The following is a 12,834-nucleotide window of genomic DNA, read 5'->3' as shown; positions in this document are numbered from 1 at the left end:
TTTAATTGGAAGGATTGTCCTTTTAACACCGGAGGCATATGCAGACTGCCTATCCCTCCCAGCCACTTGAAAAGACAAGCTTTTCCTATTTGAGCTGGAGACGCTGATTGTTTCTTCCTCCCGAGAGAAAGGATGAGGTTCTTTAGCGAATACAGGCTAGTGGAGTAAAGCGACAGCAAGTCTTCCTAATACCGACCTAACTCCTGAGCACTGTGGGGTAGGTTTCAGAACTGCACCATTGGCGTATTCTCCCGCTATATCCATTCATATGTGGGCTATTTGACTTTTCCCCAGTTCTCAGCTCGGTGAAAGAGGCTCGAATACTCTCTCCATTCACAAAAACCAAAGTCTCCTTCGTTATTTCTGGTTCCAGAGAGCTTGGCCAGAGTCATGTAGGAAAAAGGTTGCGTAGAGCAGAATAGCTTCCCGTCGTTCCCCTTGGTGTGAGATGAGCAGTCAGGCCCAGGGTTGCTTTCCATCAGTTTTATAGTGATGAAATATGGCCACTTTTTCCAGAATGTGCCAGACAGTTTTGCCTGGGAGCAGCTCGGGGGTTGTGCTGAGCTCATGGGTATCCTCCACACCGTCAGTGCTGGCTAGGTTAGACTGGGTTATTTCGCTCTCCTGAGCATCCTGCATGTGCTAAGAAATATTCTGCCCAAGCCCTTGCTGGCCTCATCTCATGCTGTCATAAAGCCGATATCAGACTTGCAGAGCCAGATGCTCCGGTGATGTTAATCAGCAGAGTTGTGCTGGCCTCAGGGGAGCAATGCCGATTCCCGCAATCCAGGACTTGCTCATTCTCTCCCCGAGCCTGCAGGCTTATTTCTGGGTAGTCTTTTTGGCTTCCTGGATTTGCACTAGCAGCCTGGCACCTCTCCTTGGCAACGGTCAGCTCCAGACTTTTTTTTTCCTCTCTTTTTTTTCCTAAGAGCACAGTTATAGAGTACTGAGGCAGCAAGATGAACCTCGGAGGCCCCCAGCCTGAAAACCAGACCTCATTCAAAAAGCTGGCAGGGTTTTTTGCAGGGTCACCAATTTCTATTAAGCTGAAGTTTCCTCTACACCCATGATGATCGGGTCATCTTTGAACTGGGATAACGTAGAGCATCTCTCGGATGGGTAGGAGAACAGTACTACAAATTGCCAGGCTTTTACATCTGGATCCAAGAAGAAACAGTGGTTTCTCTCATTAAAGTTCACCCAAATATCTGAATTGCGGCATTTCGTTATCTGTGGAAATCTGAAGGTGCCTGGCATACCAAGGGGAAAAGGGAAAGGTGGGGTTGCTTCCTCCAGGGTGCTGGGGATTCTCAGGAAAGAGAGAAGAAATAGCCCTAATAAGCTGTCAGTCATTAATACGTGGAGAGATCAGTAGTGGCTCGGCTCTGGAAATCATGCCAGGCTCTTTGTTTAGCTTGCATGATCGAGGAAGTGACTTGAATGCTGCTGGTTCAATTCATACGTGGAGAGTTCATGTGAAATCAAGGGCCGGTTACTGAGTGCCACTCACTGTAGGTCCAAAACTATTTGCAAGGGGCGGAGGATTTTCAAGTATTCCCATCAAGAAAGAGTGGGGAGAGCATCAAACCAGGGAAGTGCAGGGCGAGGCTCTGCTTCCAAAGGAAAGGGCAATGCATGGGTTGCTGGGAGATGAAGCATTCACGTCCCTTTTCTTCCTGCTGACCCAGTGATCTGCTGGGCTAAAGCAAATCAAACATTTCTCCAGATAAGAGCCCTTGGAAGTCGGCACCACTCACAGCAGAGATGTGCAGTGGCCCTTGTAAAAGATAATATGCAAACTTCATGTCCTGAATTGAGCAGGCTGTGTGTACTGAAGTGCCGTTTCGGTCCCCAGATATGCGGACTCTGTAGTAAGCAAATGGCACTTGTAGTTATAGGGAAAGATCTACTTGGAGGGGAGTTTTTCCTGGGAAGAACATGACTTAATGGCAGAGCGGTTTTCTTTGTCTAACCCTGTTTTTCTGGCGTCTCTCGAATGTGTTTTTTCAAACCATTCCTGGGGGATGCTATAATATACATGATGATTGCTGATGACAATTCAGAAGGTGCATCACAAAAGGATGCTAACTGTCCAGGCGCAGCTAGCCAGCACCCGGCTTAGGTAGAAGTAGTTGTTTTGCAGTGCTGGTGAACCTGGATTTAACTCGGTCCCTAGCTCTGCGGCAGACCTCCTGAGCTCGGGCATGTCACCCCATCTCTCTGTGCCTCAGTGCCCCACTGCTTGCCTTCCCCTACATTTTATATTCCTTCTGGTTAGATCAAAAGTTGTTTGGGGCTGGAACTTGCCGCCCAAGCGTGTGTACGATACATGGCATGGGGGTATATTCATTTCTCATGGGATCTCGAGACCCACCCGTGTTAACAATAGCAACGGGACCACCAAGTCTTAAGCAGCACTAAGATCCAGGGCTTCCAGCTTTCCCCAGCTTCATAATGGCTAAGGCCAAGGCATAATGTGGGGAGAGCTGGCATTTGGTGTTGTGAAACCGCATTAGGTTTTAGTTTCCAGAAGTGAATCAAAGAGGGTTGGTTAGACCGCTCGTCAGCACGGGACCTTGCAGACCACTAGCACGGCTCTCAAAGAGCACCGAGTGGTTGAATCCCACAAGACCCAATGCTGGGAGGGCTGCAGCTGATGCTCGTGCTGCTGGGGTAAGCCACTGCGTTGCCCTTCAAGGAGGCAGAAGGGCTGGGGCTGGCACAGCAGTAGGGGACCAGGCCCTGCGACTGCCGTCATGGATGAGCTCGGCTCCTTTTCCTTAGCACGGCAGCAGCTGTCAGGACACTGCTAAACTCAACACGTCCCCTAGCGGCAGCCCGAGCGATCTGTCCAGCATCACCCTGGAACAATAGGGAGACGGCTGGATGGTAAAGACAGTTCCTCCCCGAAATATTCCACCTGATTGATGGCCCTTGGCAAACATCCTGTCAGGAGCCTCTTCTGGAGCACAAAAAACTGCCGCAACGTGACTCCGCACGAACTTTCTCGGGCAGAGCTCAGAAGCAATAGGATGATACGCGATGCAGCGCCCGCATGTGCTTGAACTGGTGTCTGGGCTGCGTCCTAGGAAAAACACAGCCTTGGCATATAGAAAATCCAGGATCCAGTATCCACAGCGTCGGGCTGGACTGGGGTTTGCAGAGAGGCCAGGTACAAAGCCCCTGTGTGGAAGGATCAAGGCCACATCTGCTTTTGTTCAACGCTGCTCCCTCTGGGTAATTAAGGACTAGAAAGAAAAGGCTCCAGAGGGGAGCTGCTAATTATCCTCCATTTGAAAGATTATTGGTGCGATGCAGGGGGAAAATGGAGTGGTGTGGGAGTGATCAGTTGGAGGACAGTTAACAGTCGATTTTGGGTTTCTGTTTTGCTGTTTTTATTTATTATTATTATTATTATTGCTGCCAGCAGACAGAAAAACAGTAGGGGAAATTTTCCAAACTTTGGTCTTTGCCCCCCATGGTGTTTCTTTGGGGGTGGTTTTTTCTATGTGCGAACAAGGAGGAATGAGCAGGGTGAGCCTGCGCCCCTGGCGGGGGCACGTGGAGCATGGCAGACTCTCTTAGGAGAGACCAGAGCGCACCAGTGAAATTGCTTTGTATTCAGACATGTGTGATGCACTTCAAAGGATTTTCTGAAAAACCCTCCAGGTGACCTTTTTTTGTGTTCCCAGCTTTGGTGCGTGTGGGATCCCGCTGCCATTGAAGTCGCTTTCAAACCTTGCTTCAACTTCAGCTGGAGCCAGAGGTCTCCGGTTCCTGGTTCAGAGCCGCGCGCTTGAGAAATGTGGCTTGCTGTTGCTGTGAAAATGCATGAAGTGAAGCTTTACCTCCTGGGAAGCTTGACTTCCAGCTCCGAGAGAAGCCTGGAGTTGCATTGGAGCTGCTCACCTGGTTTAAAGTCAGGCTGCATTGTCTTTGCTGCTCTTTCAGCTCCAGCTGAGAGCACTCCTTTTCTCAGCTGTATCAGCACACCCGTTGTGCACCTCTTGGCAGGACCTGGGGATTTCCTCCAGCCAGATACCCGCAACCTCTGCTAGGAGATGCAAAATCTAGCTATGCTTGACATAGCCTCGATGTGCTGATTCAGCAGTTATTCCTCATCCAGACTTGGTGCGTGGGGTAGCACAAAAGCACAGTCGCCTTCTCTAGCTGAATATTTCTTCCGTGCTTTGGGTCTGTGTTGTTCTTTGCTAAATAAACCTATCCAGGATGTTGTGAGGATGCCAGGAAAGTCTACTGGGCATCTTTGCAAAGCATGAAGGGCTGGGCTTTGTTGTTCTTTGGCTGCCTTTTTAAGACATTAGTCTTAATTGTTAAGATATTTAGTTTAGTAAGTAAAATGGTGGGGGGGGGTGAAAACTTTGGACATGCATGAGCAATAATAAAAACAGTTCGCCCATGCATATCAGAACCACTAGTGACCGGGCAGGGAGGGGGGGTAGGCTGTAATTGTTCTGATACGGGAATAAGCACACCTTGCAATCATCAGCTGGTATTGTCAGTCTTAGCAGGTCAGGCTCTTTAAGAGGAAAGAGTTGTGAAAGCTTTTAGTAATAGATGCATTTATTTATCTGTCTCCAAAAGCTGCAGCTGCACCGGTCCAGGAAACCCCAAGTGACAGAGACTCCTTTAGCAGAAAAACTTCCTAAACTATACCAGCTTTGCTTCCTTGACCTTCATTTCTGAGGCTTCATTCTGAAAGGTGTGCTCCCAGGAAAGCTGTACAGACCATCCCGCAGGGGGTGGAGAGTGTGTGCGCTTATTGTGCTCTCGAGGGCTTTGTCTCCTGGTTGGACCCATCCCTGATGTCACTCCTGAGCTGCTGAAGTGGGAAGAGCCCAGGGGTGAGCCAGCGAGCTCGGTTTGGGGCAGGGAGCACTGTGCGTCTTTGTAACTCGGCTCTTTAGGCTGTGCCGTTAAATGGCTAAAGCAGCCAGCCAGAGGAGGGGCATGTGTCCCACCCGTATGCAATGCACCCACCAGACTTTGCTTCCAGGCTCAGGTCTCTGGCTTGGTAGCTACGGGGCCCAGGTCTCTTGGCTGTCCAGGGACCCAGGAAGAGTCGAGGGGCCCCAGGGGAGGGCATGGCCTCATCGCTCAGCATGGAGACTCTTGCCATCAGTGGTAAAACCTGGGTTCGTGCCCGGTAAGAGTCATGGGGCCAGGAGTTGCCTATTTCCATCCCTGCAGAAGGGTAGTAACTGCTTACTGGTCACTTAGTTTTTGGTCTTTCTGTTAAGATCATGTTAGCTGTTTATATCCGTCACAGGAGGCATCACCTGCGAAGGTGGATTAAAACAAGACTTGAGCCAGGACAGTGTGTGCTGAGGGGCAGGCTCATGCAAAGGCTGGGTGAAGTCTGCCCTTTCCTCTGGAGACTCTTACAGTCTTGGGTGGCTGGCTGCACCACGAGCAATAAGGCCCTGGCGAATGTGCGGCACTGGCTCACTGAACAAGCCCTTGCCTGGCACCTGGGGCCTTTGCCTGGCAGCTTGGGCTCTTGCCTCTGCTACACATGCTGGTCCTCCTTTTACCTTAAGACAGATGAATGGAAAATTCAGGCGTTGAGATTTGAGAGCAGGCAGAGCCCTCCCCTTGCACACTTGTGCACAGGCTGCTGAGCTCCAGCGGGGTTTGTTCTCCCTCGGGCCCTCCCGCTCTCATCCCCGCGCTTGCCCTGGCCCCAAGGGACAGTCGTGGAGTCAGCCTCTCTCTGCCGATCGGCTCCTCGTTCAGACAGATTTCATCATATGTCAGTCTCGTCTGCTTCCCAAAGCCTGTACCAATTCTTGGCTTGTACAAGTCTAATGTTTAATTAGCAAATGTTTGGAGCATGCTAATCATTTTATCATTATCAATGGGCCTCTCTAGCTTCGATGCCTCGTTTCAAAGGCAGTGGTTGCAGTGGGCTGATGCTGATGCTGGGATACAAGCTATCTAACATGTAATTTGATGTCTGAGCTATGTTGTCTCCAGGAACAGTCAGTATTTTATGCCTCTGATCTAAGCAGCTCTCTTCCACCTGTGTAGTTTTAAGTAGATTTTTTTTGTGTGTGCATGCCTCCGTTTGCTTGTTTTCAGATGAGCCATAGCAATTGTAGTGGCGTATTTTGCTCAGCTTTTTACCCATAAGTTGATATTTTAAGGTAAAGTTTGCACTCTCTCATCCCCCCCCCCACTGTCATGGGAGAAACTGTGATTGAATTAAGGTGAGGATAAAAGTAAAATGTATTGGAAAAGTTTTAGTACAAGTTGCAAGGGACCATTGCCAGTGGTCCCTTTCCCATGTTATGTGCTTATTAGAAATCTGTAGCATGAGAAGAAATCCTGTGCTCACCAGCAGTGATGAAGACTGCGTGTGTTTTCATGGGATGTTAGAGAAATTTGCTGAGGCAAGTTTGTGCTGCATCACTCGCCTCCTACCATACTGCCTGCCACCGGCTCTGGATTTCTGACTGGCCATCACACCATGGTACACGTGACCCGGGGAAATACGAGCCAGCCACAAGGCCAAAACCACCTTGACCCTTACACAGGGAAATTCTTCCAGTAAAAAGTGCTGAGCTCCTGCACTCCCCAGTTCCCACTGGAGTGGCGGGCTCTCCGCCTTGGAGCTGTATCTGCCTGGGACAAGTGCCTGCCTGGGAAGTGTGGGGTGTAGATAGATCGCAGACAGACGCAGCAAGCTAGAGGATGTTTTCCCAGCTTTGCAGTGCCAACAGCATGCACGCACCAAGCCTCTGGTATGATGCATGGTCCCAAATCACTGTTCTCTGCATGGCTGTGTTGTAGGGATTTAGTGGGGTTTAGGGGGGGGTCCTCTCTTGCCTCATGCACATCACAGCTCTGCTACCTTATTGGGATGTAATAAGAAAAAAAATGCAGCTGGTTTATATATTTTTTTTTTCATTTGGCAGGTTGAACCTGTGCCTCTGTGAAAGCAGCTTAAAGCTGTAGCTATGGAAACCCCCTGCAGATTTTTTTTTTTATTATTATTTATTTCTTTATGAATTTATGGGTTTTTTGTTGGGTTTTTTTTAGAATTTCTCTCTCTCCTGAATCACCTGGGGAAGGGGTTGCACACACTCGTGTTTTCCGCGGGAAGGCCCCAGTGGTTGAGCTCTACCCTCAGAGGGAAGGGGCAGAAACCATGTTGGGGTTGTTTTTGGTTTGTTTTTGGTTTGTTTTGTTTTTTAACCCCAGGCGCTTATTTGGGCCGAATATCGAACTTCATGTTGATACAGAGGGTTCCTCATTTCATCATGAGCTCGCGTGACATGGGGATCATGGTGCACTTAGGAAGCAAGTGAATGGTAAAGAGAAGTCTGGTGGATATGAGAGAGTGCAGGCAGGAGTGAAAGCAGGGTGGGAAGGAGCAGAGAGGTGGACAAAGCTCATGCAGAGGAATGAACTCGGTCTCTCCCAGCTCCGTCTGTGGCAGGCTGCCTTTTTGAAGGGCTCTGCTAGCCCGAGGACAGTGGCCAAGCATCCACTGACAAGCCGTGAATGGTGTCCTGCAGTGGGGGGTAGGCGTGGGAGAGAGAGAAGGGGTGACATTTGCTCAAAAGTCACCACCTGGCTGAAGGCTGCATTGTCCAGAAAGCACAACCTCTTGTGAAAGCTGCCACTTCCACCCCCATGGCAGGGACCCCATCTACGAGCAGGAAGGGGCTGCCTCGAGATGTTGCCTCACCTTGCCATGGTCCCGGGGGCCCGAGAATGGGAGTGTCTCAGGCCTTATGCTTCAATTTTGCAGATGGACACAAGAAAGCCAGACACTGGGAAGTGGTCCAAGGTCGCTCCAGGTGCCTTCAGTTTGGTTCAGACCCAGGTTGTAACAGGGTGACTGGCTTCTCATGGCCTTACGTTGTGCAACAAGAAGATCCCGTTTCTGCATGACCCTTGGTGGAGGCCAGGCTCTCAGGGGCCGGAGAGACCTGCTGGCCTGTTTTTCTTTGTACTTGCTTCTTATTGTCATGTAGCTCAATCCATGGGCACGTGAAGGGGAGACCCTGGGAACCCCCCAGCTGCCCGGGGGGAAAAGAGTCACAACTGCAAGATGCAGCCCCTTACACCAAGATAAATCTGCACTAACCCACAACTAACCCAGTTCCAACCCAGGGTAATTCCTTCCCAGCACAGCTCTTCAGGTGCCCCTTGCTATGCTTAGGCAGGGCTTTTGCTTCAAGTTTTCCCATCTCATTGCACCTCCATTCATGCAGTCGATGCAGTTAAAAAAACACAACCCACCCCAGTGAGCTGAGGAATGGGAAGACGATGGCTCTTGAATGCACGTCCCCATAGATGGCATCGAATTGGCTGGTTGTGACGCCATGTCACTTATGCCCCATTTATGCCCTTGGGGTTTGGTAATGAGCTGTGTGCACTTTTAACCTTTTGGGCATCGTCTGGATCTAAGCTGTGCTCTTATGGTGTCATTTTGACTGCTTGCAGGAGCACATAGTCTAGTTGCTAGTGGACAAGGAGCTATATTCTCCCTTGGTGGCAGTATAAAAATGTAAGCCAAGGGCTGAATGGGCCAAGAGGTGAGGGTTTCCTTCTCGCTCTCCCCCGAGTCACGATTCTAGATAAGCTTGCATTACTTACGCTGTACCTGTGCTGAGGATATGGGAGGGCATGGGGCTTGGGACCTGTCAGGCTTGAGACATTTGCACTAAGAAAATGAAGTTTGCTTGGGCATGGGGGTAATTGTTCCCTTCATTCGGAGACAGGAATCCCACTTCCTAATAGCAAGGGAGGCGAGATGCGGACACTTTGCAAATACCTTGAACTACCTAAGCGCTCTCTCCCCTTGTAACTCCACCCTGAGCTGTGCCCTCTCCTTCTAGAAATACAACGCCAGGCGGGTCTTATTCCCCAACAGAAACATACGCTGCGTTTGTCCTTTAGGTCCCTGTCCTGCTGATCCATCAGCCTTGCCCTTCGTGACCTTCACAAGGACCATCAATGAAGGGAGGGTTCAGTGGGGAGCCGGTGGCACAGAGGAGAGAACGACCGACACATTTTGCATTCCAGTCGCTGGTTTTCTCCTGCGGCTGTGAAGATCCTTGCTCAATTTCTGGCTCTGCTACTGCCTCGGTCGCAAGCTTGGCGAAGTCACTTAAGGTCAGACTTTTAAAAGGTGCCTAATTCCCATAATTACCCACAGACAAGGTTCTTTGGGTAAATCTGATCTCTTTTATTAAACCAGTTCAAATAGTTGGACAAATTCTTCTTTGCAAAGTTTCGGGTACAGATGCCCTTTGCCAGGTCCTCAGCCTGAAGAAGGGTAGTTGTACCTGAAAGCTTGCAAAGAAGAACTTTTCCAATTATTTGAGTTGATCTAATAAAAGATATCAGATTTACCCAAAGACCCTTGTCTGCCTAGGTCCTAGGTTCTTACAAGCTGCACCCCCATAAATACCTGTAGAAATCTAGTCCTCACCAATGAGTTTCCCTAACCATAAAATGGGTGTTTATATACAGACACCTTCCCTTTCCAGTTGGTCACAAAGTTTAATTTCCAGGAGCCAAACACTAGTTAGCAATGAAGACAAGGCCCTTTGGGTAAATCTAGTATCTTTTATTCGACCCACTGAAATAAAAGATATCAGATTCACCCAAAGTACCTTGTCTGCCTATGTCCTTGGACCGACACGGCTACAACCTGCACCCCTGTTAGCAACGAGCACTCTTTGTTAGCATAGGCCCCAGCTGTCAGATCTTGCTCTGAGAAAAGTCCCAACGACCAAATCAAGATGCGACAATGTAAGGAGCAAGGGGAAGCTGAACAGGGGTGTCCAGATTTCATCCAGAGCTTGTTTATTTGACTGACTCTCACATCATTAATAAAAGGCCACCGCGGGCAAAAGTATGTTATCAAAGTGCTCCGAGTCGAGGCAGCTGACGGTACTGTGGGTGCTGGCAATTGCAAGCTCCTCTGGGGAGAAGAGTCCGTAGGATAATCCCAAACCATGCAGGCAAATCCTCCATCCGTATCATCCTTCAAATACTAACTCCCTGACGCACCAGACTGGAGCACTATAATTTACTTGGAAATTGCAGCCATTGCAAGAGACTAAACTTCTGAACCCCCATCTCTCCGAGGGGGCCGTAAACACTTAAACATTGTCTTCAGTGAAATGGCCCCAGTCTCCCGCTGGCTTGAATGGCATCTTGGAAGATGGGTAGCATTTAGCATGCGTTTCCCTTATAACAATCTGGAAAGTATTCTCGGTGGGTTTCCTGCAGGTAGCTTGGCCGCAGCAGCTGAGCACCGCATACATCCTGAAGTACACTCTCAATCGCTGTCTTGTGCAGTACAGACAGGATGTAGTCTCCCTGCTTTCCTCCCCACTTCAGGCTGCTTCTCCTTCAGACATCCCCTGCAGGGACCGCTCGGAGCAAGCAGAGCTAGGAGCTGTGCGTTACCTCTCCAGGCTTCTAGCAAGGGAAAGGCGTCCGTCTGTCCCCGCTGTAGTGTATATTGTCCTTTGGCAGCTCCCAAAGCATTTCTGAATAGCAAGGCAGGCCATGGGTCTAGAGAGACTATTTCACCCACCACTTAAATGCAGCCACCTCTGGGATTCAACACAGCAGGTACTTAGCAGCGAACAGCATCACTGCACTGCCTGGTACTGGGTTAGCAATGCAAGTGAAACAGGCCTCTTCTCCTTTCTTCTTTTCTCTCTTCCCTTTTCACCAGCTCGCTTACACTCAGCACTGGATTTTGTAAGGGGAGAGAGTTTTTCCTTTCTGGGCAGCAGGACATTCACCCCGAGTTGTTTTGCATCCATTCATTTAAGCCCAGAAAATGAGCATGGTGCTATACAAGGAGTTTCTAAGTTGTGTGCTAAGTGATTAAGAAGCAGATACAGCTACAGCAAGGATTTGTGTCTAATGCTGCCTTAAAAACGTTCTTGCTAGGAAACCTCCCTGTGGATCAGGACAGAGGAAAATGCACCAGAGCAAGAAGACTCCGAAAAAACTAAGGAGGGAGCTCATCTGCTGGCTGATGCATCCCCTAGTCTGCATTGGGGCCTGTGGACCCTGACGGCTGATGGGTCTAAGCCCAGGGTGGGCAAAATGCGCCCCGTGGGTCGGATGTGGCCCGCCAAGCCATTCTATCTGGCTCACGGGGCCCCTAAAAAATTTAGAAAATTAATATTTATCTGCCCCTAGCTGCCTGTCATGTGGCCCTTGATGGCTTGCTGAAGCTCAGTAAGTGGCCCTCCGCTCAAAATAATTGCCCACCCTTGGGTAAGCTGAACTTCTGCAGAGTTTGGGGGTCTTTCCTCTTGGGGTTTGGTCTGGGTTCAGCTTTAGTTGGGAAGCTATATGAGGGCTGTGTAATATCTGCAGTGCATGTGCTGGATAAAATACCAGACCTTTCACTCAGCTTGTCACTTAAACCATCCACCTACCTGTGCTTGGCTTTGCATGCTGGCTCCCTGGCCCGTGTGCATGTCTGATCTCAGTCGCTGCTTGCTTCTCCCGTCCTCCCTCTACAAAAGAATCTGCGCCTCGCATCAAACTTTCTACTGTCATTACAAGTCTACCTTCCTTCCTCCTTCCTTTTTTCTTTAACCTGTAATTTCAGTCTTTGGGAATCTGACACATTTGGTCTTTATATCTAGTGAGTTTTCTTATCGTTCTACCCCAAAAAGTAACAGGGATGTCAATGTCCACTTGTTCCGCTGTATTAGAGCCGGCTACCTGAGATGCACTGAGCTGAGCAGGCTCATCCGCTACTTCATGCACGGATTCAATCTGTTCTTCCTCATCGTTTCTCCCTCTGACAGTCAATTTAGTGCCCATCAAATCCCTCCTGTTTCCTTTATAACTATCTCTTCTTTCTCCGCAGTATAAGATCTGGAGCAACGTGGGCATTAAGCGCTTCGGCAGGTTTCCGTGCCCCTCTCTGACACATGCCCGACAGCCTCCCTGTTTTCCAGAGGAGATTTTTTTTGAGTTACAAGCTTTTAGACCTACTTTGTCAAATAACATCCCAAATATTTGATTTCTGTCAGAGCCACTTTACATTTGCTCGTATTCATTCACAGATTCCTTCCACGACCTCTGTTGAAAACTCTCCTAAGCCTCTCTGCAATCCTGTCTGCTTTTTCCCTATGCCAGTCTCTCGTGTACGTACCATTCAAAACCTTTTTCTTTCCTGGAAGTCTGTTGCGTTATTCCTTGATACAAATTAGGAGGTGAGCAGATGCCAAGAAGAACAGGGAAACTTGTACTGCTGAATGGTGTACTGAATGGACAAAGTCCTGAACTTCTGTCATCCAAAGGCACTTGTGAGAATTCACTACTGGCATCTAAGATTGTGAAACTGTAGCTTTTTGCTAATTTACTAGTGAGTTCATCCACTGTGGGCAATTGTAAATGGTTCCCTTCTTACTGCTTTGTTCAAATCTCTTAAATCCAAACATGTTCTGAGTTCATCTTGCCTCACTTGGCGCATAATAAGCGTCGAATGGATTCACTTGGTAGGTTCTCGCCTCTGTGTTAACTTTTAACTGTCCCATGTAGGGCAATCTGGGTTTTACTTATCCCTCCATGCCAGGGGAATTTTACAAGGTACATGTGCTACAGGGGGTACTTGCAAGCTTATCATTATGGTGCATTTACCTCCCAAACCCCCTAAGCTTTCAATATATCCCATAAATAAATCCCAGTCATTCTCTGTTTCCTTCTTTACCATATTGATTTTTGTGCATTAAATTCAAACTAGTCACAGCTGGTAAATTCAGTATGGCCTGAGAGTCTAATTCTACCACCCAAAACACCAGTGTTGTTTTT

General features: G+C 48.9%; 1 protein-coding gene across 2 annotated transcripts in view; it reads left to right on the top strand.

Moving 5' to 3' along the window:
• FAM163B (family with sequence similarity 163 member B) overlaps nucleotides 1-12,834 on the top strand; it is a 63,756-nt gene that overhangs the window by 10,013 nt on the left and 40,909 nt on the right. The window contains exon 2 of one of the 2 annotated variants that reach the window (XM_019510766.1): nucleotides 12,087-12,171. The exons of the other annotated variant lie outside the window; for it this stretch is intronic. The gene's annotated coding sequence lies outside the window, so the exon portion shown is untranslated. The remainder of the gene's footprint in view (nucleotides 1-12,086; nucleotides 12,172-12,834) is intronic. 2 annotated transcript variants of the gene reach the window in all.

The sequence above is a fragment of the Gavialis gangeticus genome, unplaced genomic scaffold (genome assembly GCF_001723915.1).
Source record: "Gavialis gangeticus isolate Ggan-Ray unplaced genomic scaffold, GavGan_comp1, whole genome shotgun sequence".
Lineage (NCBI taxonomy): Eukaryota > Metazoa > Chordata > Crocodylia > Gavialidae > Gavialis > Gavialis gangeticus.
Note: the sequence above shows the minus strand (reverse complement) of the source record. Positions and strands in the feature narration are given on the sequence as shown.